This window comes from Macaca thibetana, chromosome X (assembly GCF_024542745.1).
Source record: "Macaca thibetana thibetana isolate TM-01 chromosome X, ASM2454274v1, whole genome shotgun sequence".
NCBI classification, from domain to species: domain Eukaryota; kingdom Metazoa; phylum Chordata; class Mammalia; order Primates; family Cercopithecidae; genus Macaca; species Macaca thibetana.
This window is the reverse complement of record NC_065598.1, coordinates 2778891-2791899: the sequence shown is the minus strand read 5'-3', so window position 1 is coordinate 2791899 and position 13009 is coordinate 2778891.

Here is a 13009-nt window from a genome sequence, read left to right as displayed (position 1 = left end):
CCAGGCAGTGATGACAATGCTATTTTCAAACAAAAGAGAGTCACATGAATTTGGGTTTCCATCAGCGTGGTTGAAAAAACTGCTTTCATTCACCTTCTCTCAATGATTATCTTCTCTACACATTTTTAACAGGCAAGGAAACTGAGTCAAAGGTAATGCTTCTGATGACAGATTGGGCAGGCAGGAAGGCAGAGTTTGAGTGTCACTTGCATGTAGTGACAATTTCAGTATGCAGCAAGACAGTGTGGGGACTGAGAAGCAGTGTTCTAGGAAATCCTTCAGGATTTTTCTTTTTTAATTTTTTGTCAAAGAGACATCTGGAAATACATGTACTGGTGTTCCACAAATATGCAAAACTGTCCTTCTTTTGCTTCCCCTGAGAGGAAGGAAAAAGGCAGACAAGATAAACATTTGGGAAAAATATGACTGTCAGCATTTCAAGAAATGCACTGTCGCCAATTGTTAAAGAATGTCGGTCATGGAAACTAAAGAATGCATTTTTTTTTTAAACTCTGTGGGAGGCAAAGAGCCTGTCTCTCATTCATCAATCCACTTATCTGCTTAAATATATCTGCACAGCCCTTACTGTGTGTTGGATATCAAGAGAGGCCTGAGGAGGCAGAGAGGTGGAGGAGGAGGTGGTGCTTGGAGTGTTTATCCTCAATAGACAGGCTCTTCAGATGATGCAAGGTCTCTCAAAATGCACATGAATGACATTTGGGGCTGGATGATTCTCTGGGCTGGGGTGTCCTTTGTAGGGTGTTGAGCAGCATCCCTGGGCTCTACCCACCAGATACTAGTACCCCTCCAACCCCCAAAATTGTGATGACCAAAAATGTCTCTGGACATTGCCAAATGCCCCTTTAGGGGGTGCAAACTTGCTCCTAGCTGAGAGCCACTGACATAAAGAACAGATTAGATTGGTAGATAAATAACTGACAGAAGATTGATATAGATAGATAAGTGATAGATAGATGGTAGATAGATGACAGATAGATAATATATATGGATAGGAGACATAAAGATTGATACAGATAGATGATTTATAGATATAAATAGATAATAAATATAGAAAGGAGTAAGATAGGTCGATAGATAATAGATGGTTGGATGGATGATTGATTGATAGATAAACGGTGGATGGTTGGATGGATGACAGATACACAGATGGATAAATGATGGATGGTTGGGTGAATGTTAGATAGATAGGTATATAGATAAATAGATGATGGATGTTTGGATGAATTATAGATAGATGATAGGTAATAAATCATTGAATGGATGATCAATAGATGGATAGATACATACATAGACTGATGAGAGATGGTTGGGTGGATTAGATAGGTAGTTGGGTAGATGATAGATGGGTAGATAGAAAAATAGACGATGGATGGTTGGATGGGTGATGGATGGATGGAAAATAGATAGATAGATAGATAGATAGATAGATAGATAGATAGATAATAGATTGAGTTTCTCATGCTAAGGATTTCTCAGCCTCAGCACTATGGACATCTGGGGCTGGAGGATTCTCTGTGGTGGGACCGTCCTGTGCACTGTAGGGTGTTGAGCAGCGTCCCTGGGCTCCACCCACCAGATGCCAGGAGCATCCACCACCCCAGTGTGACAACCAAAACGGTCTCTGGACATGGCCACATTCTCCCCATGAGGCTGTACCATCCCTGGTTAGAAAACACTGTGCTAGATAAATACACGCAGCAGAGGGTTTTAGAAACACATTCATCTGGACTCCCTGCTTCAGTGAATGATGCGGAAACTGAGATCTGGGGAGGTAAATTCTCCTAGGTGTAGAGAATGTTTCTGCAGGACATACCTTGGTGAAATTTTACCTGGAAAAAAATGGTAAAAACATCCTATCAACCCAAATTTCTGCATTCACATGAGGTGATGGGCTGAAGAGGCATTTGGAAACATTCAAAGTGGTTCAGAGAGCATTCAGATTCTAGGGGATGAAAAAACAGGTGGGATTGTAGTCCCATTAAGAAAGAGCTATATTTTGATGGCTGACGTAGCATTTTCATGGAGCCAAGAATAGAAGAATGGCTGGGCAGAATGATATGGACAAATCGGGGGACGTGTTCTCCTGGCAGCAAAAACATCATGAAAAAAGTTCGAGCCTCAAGCAAGGAGACCTTGGGCCTAGTGATAGATAAAATGTAATAGTGGTGCAGGCCCATAGTCACAGCTACTCAGGAGGCTGAGGTAGGAGGATCACTTGAGCCCAAGAGTTTGAGGCTGCAGTGAGCTATGATCACACCACTGCACTACAGCCTGGGTGATAAAGTGAGACCCTGTCTCTGAATATTAAAAAGTAATAATTAATTTTTTAAAAATAATAGACATATTTGGACTACAGTCTAATGTGTTTCATTTGGGGTTGAACATGGTAGGATATTGTAATCGGTTGAACAACATTCTGCAAAAAAATTATCTCTACCTGGAACCTGTCAGTGCAACCTTATTTGGAAAAAGAGTCTGCAGATGTGATCATGTGAATGATCTGGAAATGAGATTATTCTGGATAAGGATGGGTCCTAAATGCAATAAGTGTCACTATAAGAGACAGATGAGGGGACACAGACACAGAGGAGGAGGTCACATGGAGACAGAGGCAGAGACTGGAGTGACATGGCCACAAGCCCAGGGATTCTTGGAGCCCCCAGGAGCTGGAAGAGGCAGGAAGGATCCTACCCTAGAACATCCAGAGGGAACTGCATACAATTGTAGTGTATTGAGCAGTGGCCCCCAAAATATATGCCCATATTCTGACTCTCAGAAGCGGGGAATGGGACCTTATTTGGAAATAGGGTCTTTGCAGGTGTAATTACGGTAAAGATCTTGAGATGCGATCATCCTGGATTAGATGGGCCCTAAATCCAATTACAGGTGTCTGTTTAAGAGACAAAAGAGGAGGCACAGACACAGGAGAAGGCCACGTGGAGATGGAGGCACAGACTGGAGTGATGCCCAGGGACGCCTGGAGCCACCAGGAGCTGGGAGAGGCAGGAAGGAGCCTCCCCTAGAGCCTCCAGAGGGAGCATGGCTCTGAGATACCTTGATCTCAGACTTCTCATCTCCAGAGCTGGGAGAGAGTTCATTACTGTTGTTTTAAGCCCCTATTTTGAGGTGATTGGTTACAGACGTCCTAAGAAATAAATGCAAATATTTTAAATTTTCTTGTAGGAATGGTCATGATGAGAGATACTTAGCACCTCATGACTTAGGTAAAATAAGAGCCATTTAAACCAGTGTGTCCAGAACACGAAGGTGTGTGATTTGAGCAGATCATTAATCAGAATCACATATGGCTGTATCATTATTTGTAAATAATACACTAACTGGAAGATAGTTGTTTTTTCTCCCTAAATGGCTAAGTTCTGCCATCTGGTATATGTGCTTGTAAACCTGTGGACACAAGCAAAATCCCTAGCTAACAGTCCACTGTTACCAATTAATTACTCTCAGGACCTCACAGAAAAACAAAACTTCAACCAGGTTCTAGTCCTTGAAGTCTGGTTTGTAATTGCAAAGGCAGCTCTTGTTTCAATGAAGCTTGGCTGAATGTGGGACAAGATGAGGAAGACCCCAACCCTGCTGTTGAATTCAGTCTGCAAGACACTGAACCCCACAAGATCCTTTTCTGCACTTTTGTCATTAAAGACCCAAGTCTCACCTGTAATCCCAGAACTTTGGGAGACCAAGGCCTGCAGATTGCTTGAGCCCAGGAGTTCAAGACCAGCCTGGGCAACATAGCAAGATCCCATCTCTACAGAAAATACAAAAATTAGCTGGGTGTGGTGGTGCACGCCTGTAGTCCCAACTACTCTGGAGACTGAGGTAGGAGGATCACTTGAGCCCGAGAGGTTGAGGCTGCAGTGAGCCGAGATCGCACCACTGCACTCTAGCCTGGGTGACAGCGTAAGACGGTCTCCAAAAATAAGAAAAGGACCCAAGTCTTTTGGAGGTGGAAGTTCAGTAACAGATTAATTATGAAACTAAGAGGGGTAGTGTTAGTGAGTTTCTGGATGGCCAGCATGAACTGACTCTGTTTTGGAAAACAAAAACAAAAAAAAACCAAAAACGTTGGTTTACCTTCATCCAGAGAGGCTGTTTGGCTTCCTTTTTAGCAGTATTTTTTAACCTTTGGTTCTTGTTGGCTTTATGTTATCATCTCCTGGATTGATTTAAACATCCTCATGTCCAAGTGTCTTCATTTCCTGGGACTGCGATTGCAAATGACCACAGAACTGGTGGCTTAAAACAACAGGAATTGATTATCTCACAGTTCTGGAGACCAGCAGTCTGAGGTCAAAGTGTGGCCAGAGCTGCGCTCCTTCTGGAGGTTCTAGGGGAGGATCCTTCCTGCCTCTCCCAGCTCCTGGAGGCTCCAGGAATCCCTGGGCTTGAGGCGGCATCAATTCAGTGTCTGCCTTGGTCTCCATGTGGCCTACTCCTCTCCATCTGTGTCTCCTCTTCTGTATCTTAGAAGGACACCTGTCATTTGCTCTAGGGCCACACTAATCCAGGATGATCTCATCTTGAGATCCTTGATTTAAGTATATCTGCAAAGCCCTTATTTCCAAATAAGGTTCCATTTATAGGTTCTGGGGTTAGGATGTGGACATATCTTTTTGGGAGACCATGGTTCAATCCATTACAATTGTATCCCGTTCCTTCTGGAGGCTCTAGGGGAGGATCCTTCCTGCCTCTCCCAGCTCCCGTGGGTTCCAAGCATCCTTGGGCCTGTAGCCTCATCACTCCAGTCTCTGCCTCCATCTCCATGTAGCCTTCTCCTCTGTGTCTCCTTTTCTGTCTCTCTCTCTCTCCCATTTTTTTTTTTAGACGGAGTTCCGCTCTTGTTGCCCAGGCTGCGTGCAATGGCGTGATTTCTGCTCACTGCAACTTCCACCTCCCAGGTTCAGGCGATTCTCCTGCCTCAGCCTCCCAGTCCTCTGTCTACTATAAGGACATTTGTCCATAGATTTAGGGCTCATCTAATCCAGGATGATCTCATTTTGAGATACTTAAGACAATTATATCTTATGTAAATAAGTTCACATTTATAAGTTCCAGAGGTTATGACATAGATAGACACATCTTTGGGAGCCGCCATTCCACCTGTTACACCAGACTCTGACCTACAAATCAGAATCTCTGAGAGAGAAGCTTGGGTGAGTACAAAGTGCAGCAAGAATGTGATGAGGAAGTGGCATCTTTAGCGCTGGAATTCATTTGTTCCTGAAGTGGTTTGGCAAAACTATACTGTGATCCATCACATATTTCTTATTATTTAACCCTCTATGGGGCAACCTATTGTGCTAATTTGTACCATATTGTGTGATACCTCCCCCCATGAAGACATTAGAACCTTGGTGTGGTGTTGAAATTCTGCATGCTTCTGTTTTCAGATTTGTGGGAAAGAGGAAATTTATAGGACACTCACCTCATAAGGCCATTGTGAAAATAGAAGATGAGGTTCTTAGAACAAAACCTGTCCAATCACAAGTACTCAGTATATGTTGGTTATTTTCATATTTATTGCTATTATTTCTCCAGTATTTTGAAGAGCAATGGTTTTCAAAGTGTGTTCAAGTTAAGAATCACAACCACTCTTGGGAGAGTTGAATTCTGAAGAAGGGTGCTTAGATATGACCACTATAATGGTGTAAGATTGGAGCATTGGTGTAGGTCCAATCCTACACCATCCAACTTCAGCTGCAGCTTATGCATCCTAAGCCATGTAGCATAACCAGAACTAGAAACCAAAACTAGAACCAACGTGTGTGCTGTGCTGTGTTGTGCCTAACCATGGAGCTTTGGGAAAACATGGCCGATCAAACAAGGTTTTGAGTGGATGGGACACTTGGGAAAACATGGCCAATTAAGGCTTTGAGTGGATGAGGAGTCTTGGAAAAGCATGGCTGATCCACAAGGTTTTGGGTGGATGGAAAGCCTTGGGAAAACATGGCTGATCAAACAAGGTTTTGGGTGAATGGGAGCCTTGGGAAAACATGGTTAATCAAACAAGGCTTTGAGAGGATGAAAAGCCTTGGGAAAACATGGCTGATCAAACAAGGTTTTGAGTCGATTAGGAGCCTTGGAAAAACATGGTCCATGAAACAAAGCTTTGAGTGAGTGAAGAGCCTTGGGAAAACATGGCCAATCAAACAAGGTTTTGGGTGAACGGGGAGCTTTGGGAAAACATGGCTGACCAAATAAGACTTCAAGTGAATGAGACACAAGCTTGAATTTAGGTCCTGTTCTTGAATAGCTGTGGGAATGTAGATGTCATCTACTTAAACTTCTGTTTCTTTGTGTGTGTCAAATGGGGATGACACCACTCACTTTACTGGGTCATTGGGAAAACCACTGCATATAGCTGGTGGGACAAAACTTGAAAGTTCCATTAAAAAAAGAAGAAAAACACTGAAGCTGTGTCCACTCCCTGGTAGGGTAGTATAAATTATCTGAAAGAAAAAGTACCTTTTTTGTTTTAGAAAACACTCTATGATGCTTTCTGATTATGTAAATAGAAAAAGCTTCAGGGGCTAGTCAGTGTTTTCAGTCAAGGGAAATTACTATATGGTGTTGTCGGCAGAGAGAAAGGAAGGGCTGAGGAGCCCAACTAGAGCAGTAGGCATCCCAGAGAGTGAGTTGCAGAGTGACGATGTATCACTTGTGGCTGCAACGTTGCTGCCCAAGGCTGAAACAGAGGAGATGCACCCACCTTCCATTCCTCCCACTTCTCCTCCAAACTCCTGCTAACCGGTCCCACTGCTGACTTCGGTAACAAGCCAGCTGATAGAAGCTCTGTTGGGAACGTCCTCCTTGCCATGCAGAGCTGAAGATATATAGGAAGTAGACCAGGGAAACGGGTGACAGGAAAACTGGTATAGAAGAGAACCACTACTCACAATGTCTGGTTGAAGATGTGTCTAGTTTCTTCAGTGCTGTGTGCGCATTGACCTGGCCAGTGCGTGGAATATGGTAGATACTAAAAAATGTCTTGAGTGGCTATGATAAAGGTATTTGAATTTTCTCTTTGGCTGGGAGGTGATTCTGAAGTTGACTCATTTTGTCTTCCTCTGGGGAAAGCCTTGAATTCTGAGCTTTATGGCAGTAATAAGGATCACATGAACTGTTATATTTATAATTACTTCTTAATTTGTTCCCACTTATGCACAATTTTCATTCTCCAATATTTGCAAAACTTTAGTAAAGTTCTGTGACACAAAGCAACCTTGGGTTGGTGGTGTGTTGGGGCATGAAGAAAGATGGCTGCTTTCTCTTCTGTTGATGAAGACTTTGAGAGGGAAAAGCAGCAACCTGAATAAACATAATATAAAGATCTGAGAGATTATCAAAATCCAGATGAAGAAAGTAAACAGAGCCTGTGGACTATTTGAAGTACTAGGAAAGACCGCAAATCTGCTTGACACTCAACTTGACTCAATGTATGCCGTCATTTAATTAAGGATAGCCCCTGGAAGGCTGGCGAAACGGAAAATCCTTAGATTGGGGTATAAAACCTTTATCTCATGTCTGCCTCATCATGGATTCTCATAAATAAGGATGCTCCTTTCCCACTATCATCTTTTCTTTGATTCCAGGAAAGCATCCACTGCCATTTAACCCAATGTAATGCTTTATCTGCTGGGTATCTTCAGGGATACAATTTTTTTTAGGTTTTTGTGATGCTTGTAGAATGCCATAAGGATAGGAAATGATTCCTGCCCTTATTATCTCTCCTTTCCCACCTGAAACCCACTCAAATGAACTACAGCATGTAAGAAAAGCAAGGGTGATCTTCATACGAGCTTTTCACAGTAGCCCAGTTCTGTGCATGTGTGGGCAAGTGAGTATAACCATGATGCAAGCATCCATGATATTGTCTAAGCTTTTTATGACCGAGGGACCTTTGAGAACAATCTGGAAATTCTACATATTCCTTTACTCTTTATATCTGTTCTAGGGTAGGGTCCCACCATAACTGCCACTGCTGATTTTCTTTGTACTGCAATATCTTTTTTCTTCCTCAACTTTTATTTACCCAATTTTATTCTTTTCTGTCTTCAATCCATTCTTTTCTCTCCTCACTCATAAATCCCACTAGCTTCAACCATAACTTTTATATATTAAGGGATTTTACTTATGTTTCTTTTTCCTGAGTTCCATTTCTTCTTGTTTTTCTGCAACTTTCTGCCACTCTCTCTCTCTCACTCTGTACTCACTAGAATATTCCACTGTGTTCCAAACTGCATTCACCATCTGGGACAAATTAGATCATGTTTCCAATGAGCTGCTTCCTCAGACAAGAAGGAAATTATACAGATTCTCTCGTGATCATATGACATGTTTAGACCAGTGAAATGTAAGTGGATATGATGTAAATTTTATCCAAGCAGAGGACTCAAGACATTCCTTAACCCTGTACCTCCAGCCCTCCACCATGAGGGCAGAAGGAAATGTTTCTTTTGGCTCCAAAATAGGAACCCAGCCCGGCTGAACCCAGCAGAGCCCAACTGAGCTGTAGCTGACTTGCAACCTTCCTATCACACAAGCACATTTATTTTTGAATTGGAGTATTTGTTACTGCAGCAGAAGCTGACGTATACACCATCTTTCTTCCAAATTTAGCTTTTCCTCCTTTGCTATTTCTGTTAATGCCACCACCTCTTTCAGTTTATAAAGCTAGAACGTTTTATGATACTTACTCTTCCTTGCTTTCCTTTCAATCACTCACCAAACTATGTTGAGACACCTTTGTAACACTGATCTTATCCTTCTATTTCTCCCTATTCCTGGTCTATCACTGCTCTGGAGCTGATGCCAAATTTGAGATCTCACTTGGATTATTGCTGATGTTGCCTACTAAAGTCTTCAACTTAATGCATTCAACACACAATACTGCTAAGCTAGTCTTATGCTCTAGAGTTCCAGTCATGCTACTTCAGTCAAAAAGCCTCAGATTGGATCTTCAAATTTACATAATAAACTCCACCACTCTGGATTAGTAAACAAGGGCTTCAGCTACCTTTCAAGTCTTCCATTTCATTTTTTACTCCATCTTTTAACACAAGAAGGATTCTTATTGTCACCCAAACATTTATGACCCTCTATCAAAGACTTTTCTCACCATCACTATCATCATCATCATCATCATCATCACAACAATCACCATGATCACCATCATTATTGATATCATCATCATCATCCTGTTTATCAACTGCAAGGTCACTCCTCTTACTCCTCGCTCCCTTTCACCATCACACTTTCACACCATGCAGTCTTAGACTGGACATCAGCAGAGGTAAAATTGTGTAAAAGCTTCCCTTTGGAAATAAAGCTTTGCCTCTTTGAAACATACTTGGTAAACTAGAAATGAAAATCATAGACCTTGTAAAAGATTTCTTTGTCTTTCTTACTCTCACCATTCTCTCAGAATTTGGTCAACATTTACTGAGATGTAGCATGGGATAAGCACTGAGTCAGACAGTGGAATGAAAAGTGAATTGCATGGGATTCCTGTATCCCAGTTAACTTATAATACAAGTTGTAGATTCAGACGTTAATTGTAACATGATAAGATAAGCATCTAATGATGTATGTACAAAGGACAAAGATTATGAAAACAATTAAATGAGAATTATCAGTTGTTGATAAATGTAAAAAAAAGGGTACTGGTTTATTTTCTGTTTTTTGAAAGTTTATTTTATTATTACACTTTTTTCAGAAGCTGGGTATGGGGAGGGTCTTCCAGGCTCGGTGAGCAGCTATGTGTATAACACTCAGGTGCATCATTTTCTATCTCCTGTCTTTATCCCTTCACATATTTATGGCCTTTGACTTTTCTACGATGGTGATTTAAAAACGAATATTCCCTGTTATACCACTTTTCCCTACATTCCTGACTTTTACTGCCTCTAGAATTCCCAAAAACTGCCTTTGCTTATTATATATGTCACCCAAATGACAAGTTCTCCCTCTGCCCTTCACTTAAACATGCCGGTAGAATGATTTAGGTACTCTCCCGAAGACTACGGAAAGCCCATAGCTACTTCCTATTCTGAGGTGCTTCGGTGGGAGAAAGGCGAATAATTGTTCTCATAGCCACTGAGTTGCAATGTGCCTCCTCTTGCTTCAGTCTCCAGCTTCTGGTAAAATTCTCCATCAATTCTACCTGCCAACGTATGACCACGGAAGGCTTCTGTCTCAATGACTGGGTAAATTTGTCCCAATCTCGTATTCAACTTCTCTCCTTCATCTTCCAAAATTCAATACTGATGATAATAATTGGTATCTATGTAGAGTCTTGACAGTCTTGGCCAGTTTCCATATATTACTCATTTGATTATCACAACCACCCTGCAAGTTGGTGCCGATACCACTGCTCCCATTTTACCTAGTAGGAAGTTGAGGCACAGTGAGTTTGAACAGCTTGCCTTTGGTCATTCAGTTCGAAAATGGTACAATTACTATTCCACCTTCCTACCTTCTTAATGAGAACTTTAAATCTAGAAAGACTGTGCTTTATATTCATGTTCCTCTTCTGTTCTATGAGAACTTCAGAACCTAGGAAGTTTCTGCGCTACATTCCATTATCTTAACCTCTGTACAACCTTGTCACATGAACGTGGGTTAGAAGATAATGAAAGGCAATATCATATAGGATGGGGCATATGGGGACAATAAAACTTCAAATATCACCACTCTTTAAGGCAATGGAAATGTCAAACCCTGATAAATCTCCTCATCAGTGGTTCTTAATTTTGGATGCACTTTGAAATCATTGTAAGAGTTTAATAAATCTGATGTCTGATAACATCTCTCTCTTTCCCTTACCCCACTGTTAGCAATTCAGATTTGATTAGTTTGGGGAATGTTTTGGGTGTTGGTATTTGTGCAAGCTCCCTGGTGATTCTAATGATCAGCCAAGATTGAGAACTTCTGTTCTAGCTTGCATCTCTGTAGACTTCACTCTACCTCCTTACTTTCATTCTAAGAACTTTACATCCAATCTTGCTTGAAGCTCCAACCTTTTGTTCCCCCAACTGGTAGCAGTAAACCTTCAAATGCCAATCACTATGCGGAGCTGAGCCATCAACATCCTTACTTTGCCTGAACCTGTTCCGTACACACCAGCACTGGGACACACTCCACCCTTTGCAAAGTCAAAAAGGCTCATTGACATTTTAGTTTACTCTCCCAAAAGAACAAGTTTCTTTCCAAATAGAATTATTTAGCACTTTAGTGCACTGACTTAAATAGTATTTTTTCCTTCTAAGGAGAAACTACCCTCAGAATATATGTTATTTGAGCCATTTTAAAAATAATTATTAGTCTGGGATAAGTAGATAGATAGAATATATAGTATATAATATAAAACACATAAATATAAAATATAAGCATAAAATTACATATATGAGTATGTGTGTGTATCAATAGATTCAAGATTGAGGGACTCATTTTTTAGACTGCTATTAAATCCATTTTAAAATAACCTGCTAAATCCTTTATTACACAAACACTTACCCAAATCTCACACTGTAATTACTGCTGACTGTTTTAGTCCACACCATAAAAATAGCATACCTTGCACCTTTAGGATTCATTAAACCCAGTTAAAGAATTTCATTTGAGCATGTCTGTCATCTGTTTATAAAAAGCTTCCTATGTGTAAAAGAGAATACCACACTCATGAATATTACCCAAGTTCTCGGACACATCTTAATGTAGCCTAAATTGTTCATTCTTATTTTAAAAGTCTTTTTCTATTTCTCTTTGGAAGTTATGGAATAACAGATGGAGAAATGAAGAGATGGGATTCCAAGTGGAGAGATGGATAATCCAAACAGTCACATGTAGGAGGGAAAACATAATTTGGGGGACATTTTCAAGTACAAATAATAAATTAAAAAGAAATCTTGGTTATTTTTTGTTTGACACATTCCTCCTTTTTGAGTGCAAAAGAAAACATGTGTTAAAGAAGCAGTTCTGCCATAATGTTAGCCTGGACCTACATCTGACTCCGTTATTGAGTTGCCCAGTTCCTTGACCGGCAACATTGATGGTGATGTGACTGCCCTGAGGTAGAGGTGGCTACCTGTCCACCAAGCGCCGCGTACTTCCTGCGATATTGAACGTAGATCCTTAGGCAAAGACTACATTTCCCATGCTCCCTTGCTCTGAGGTGGAGTCATGTGATGGATTCCCGCCAATGGGGTGATGTGATGAATTCCGTCAATGGTGTGTGTCCTTTCTTGGCTCAGGAGTAAAGAAGCAAGGACGCTTTTCTACCTCTCTGTTCTCATTCCCCACTCAATAAAGGGATTATAAGGCACTAGGGGATGGGGAAGGCAAGGTGGGAAGAACTTGAGTTCTTGAATGAATTCAGAGCACTTTCAATGGGTGTCCACAAAGTCTCTCTATTATCGTACTATACCTTACCTTCTTACCCTTACTGCTGCCATACCTCTTGAGAAACACTCTTGCTCTTGACATCAGAGAGCAATACTTATCAAGGTATGCCTTTGTTAGACTGAGGTTTATTTTACCCATAGTATATTTCCACAGAGCCACAAAATGTTGTCATGTTTGAATGAAATAATATTTGTGAAAGCCTCCCCTAGAAATGATATGTAAATACCATCTATTATTGTTATGATGATGATTATTATTATTTCTTTGATGCAATGGTATTAATGGCATAACTCCAATTTACACAATGAACTGTAATTTTTTAAAAGCATTCCCTTATACTGCCATTTAAAGGGTATAACAATACTGGAGGTGGAACATTATTTCTTTATTCCAGATTAGAGGACTAAGGTTCATGGGATTATGTACCAATTTAAGTTCTCCCCACAAGTAAGTGATAGAGAAATGTTGTCTGCAGCCCAGGCAAGTGTCCCTGATACAATTTAGTTGAATTATTAATCACAGCATACATTACAATTTTCTACAAGTCCCCATTCACAATCTTAAGACT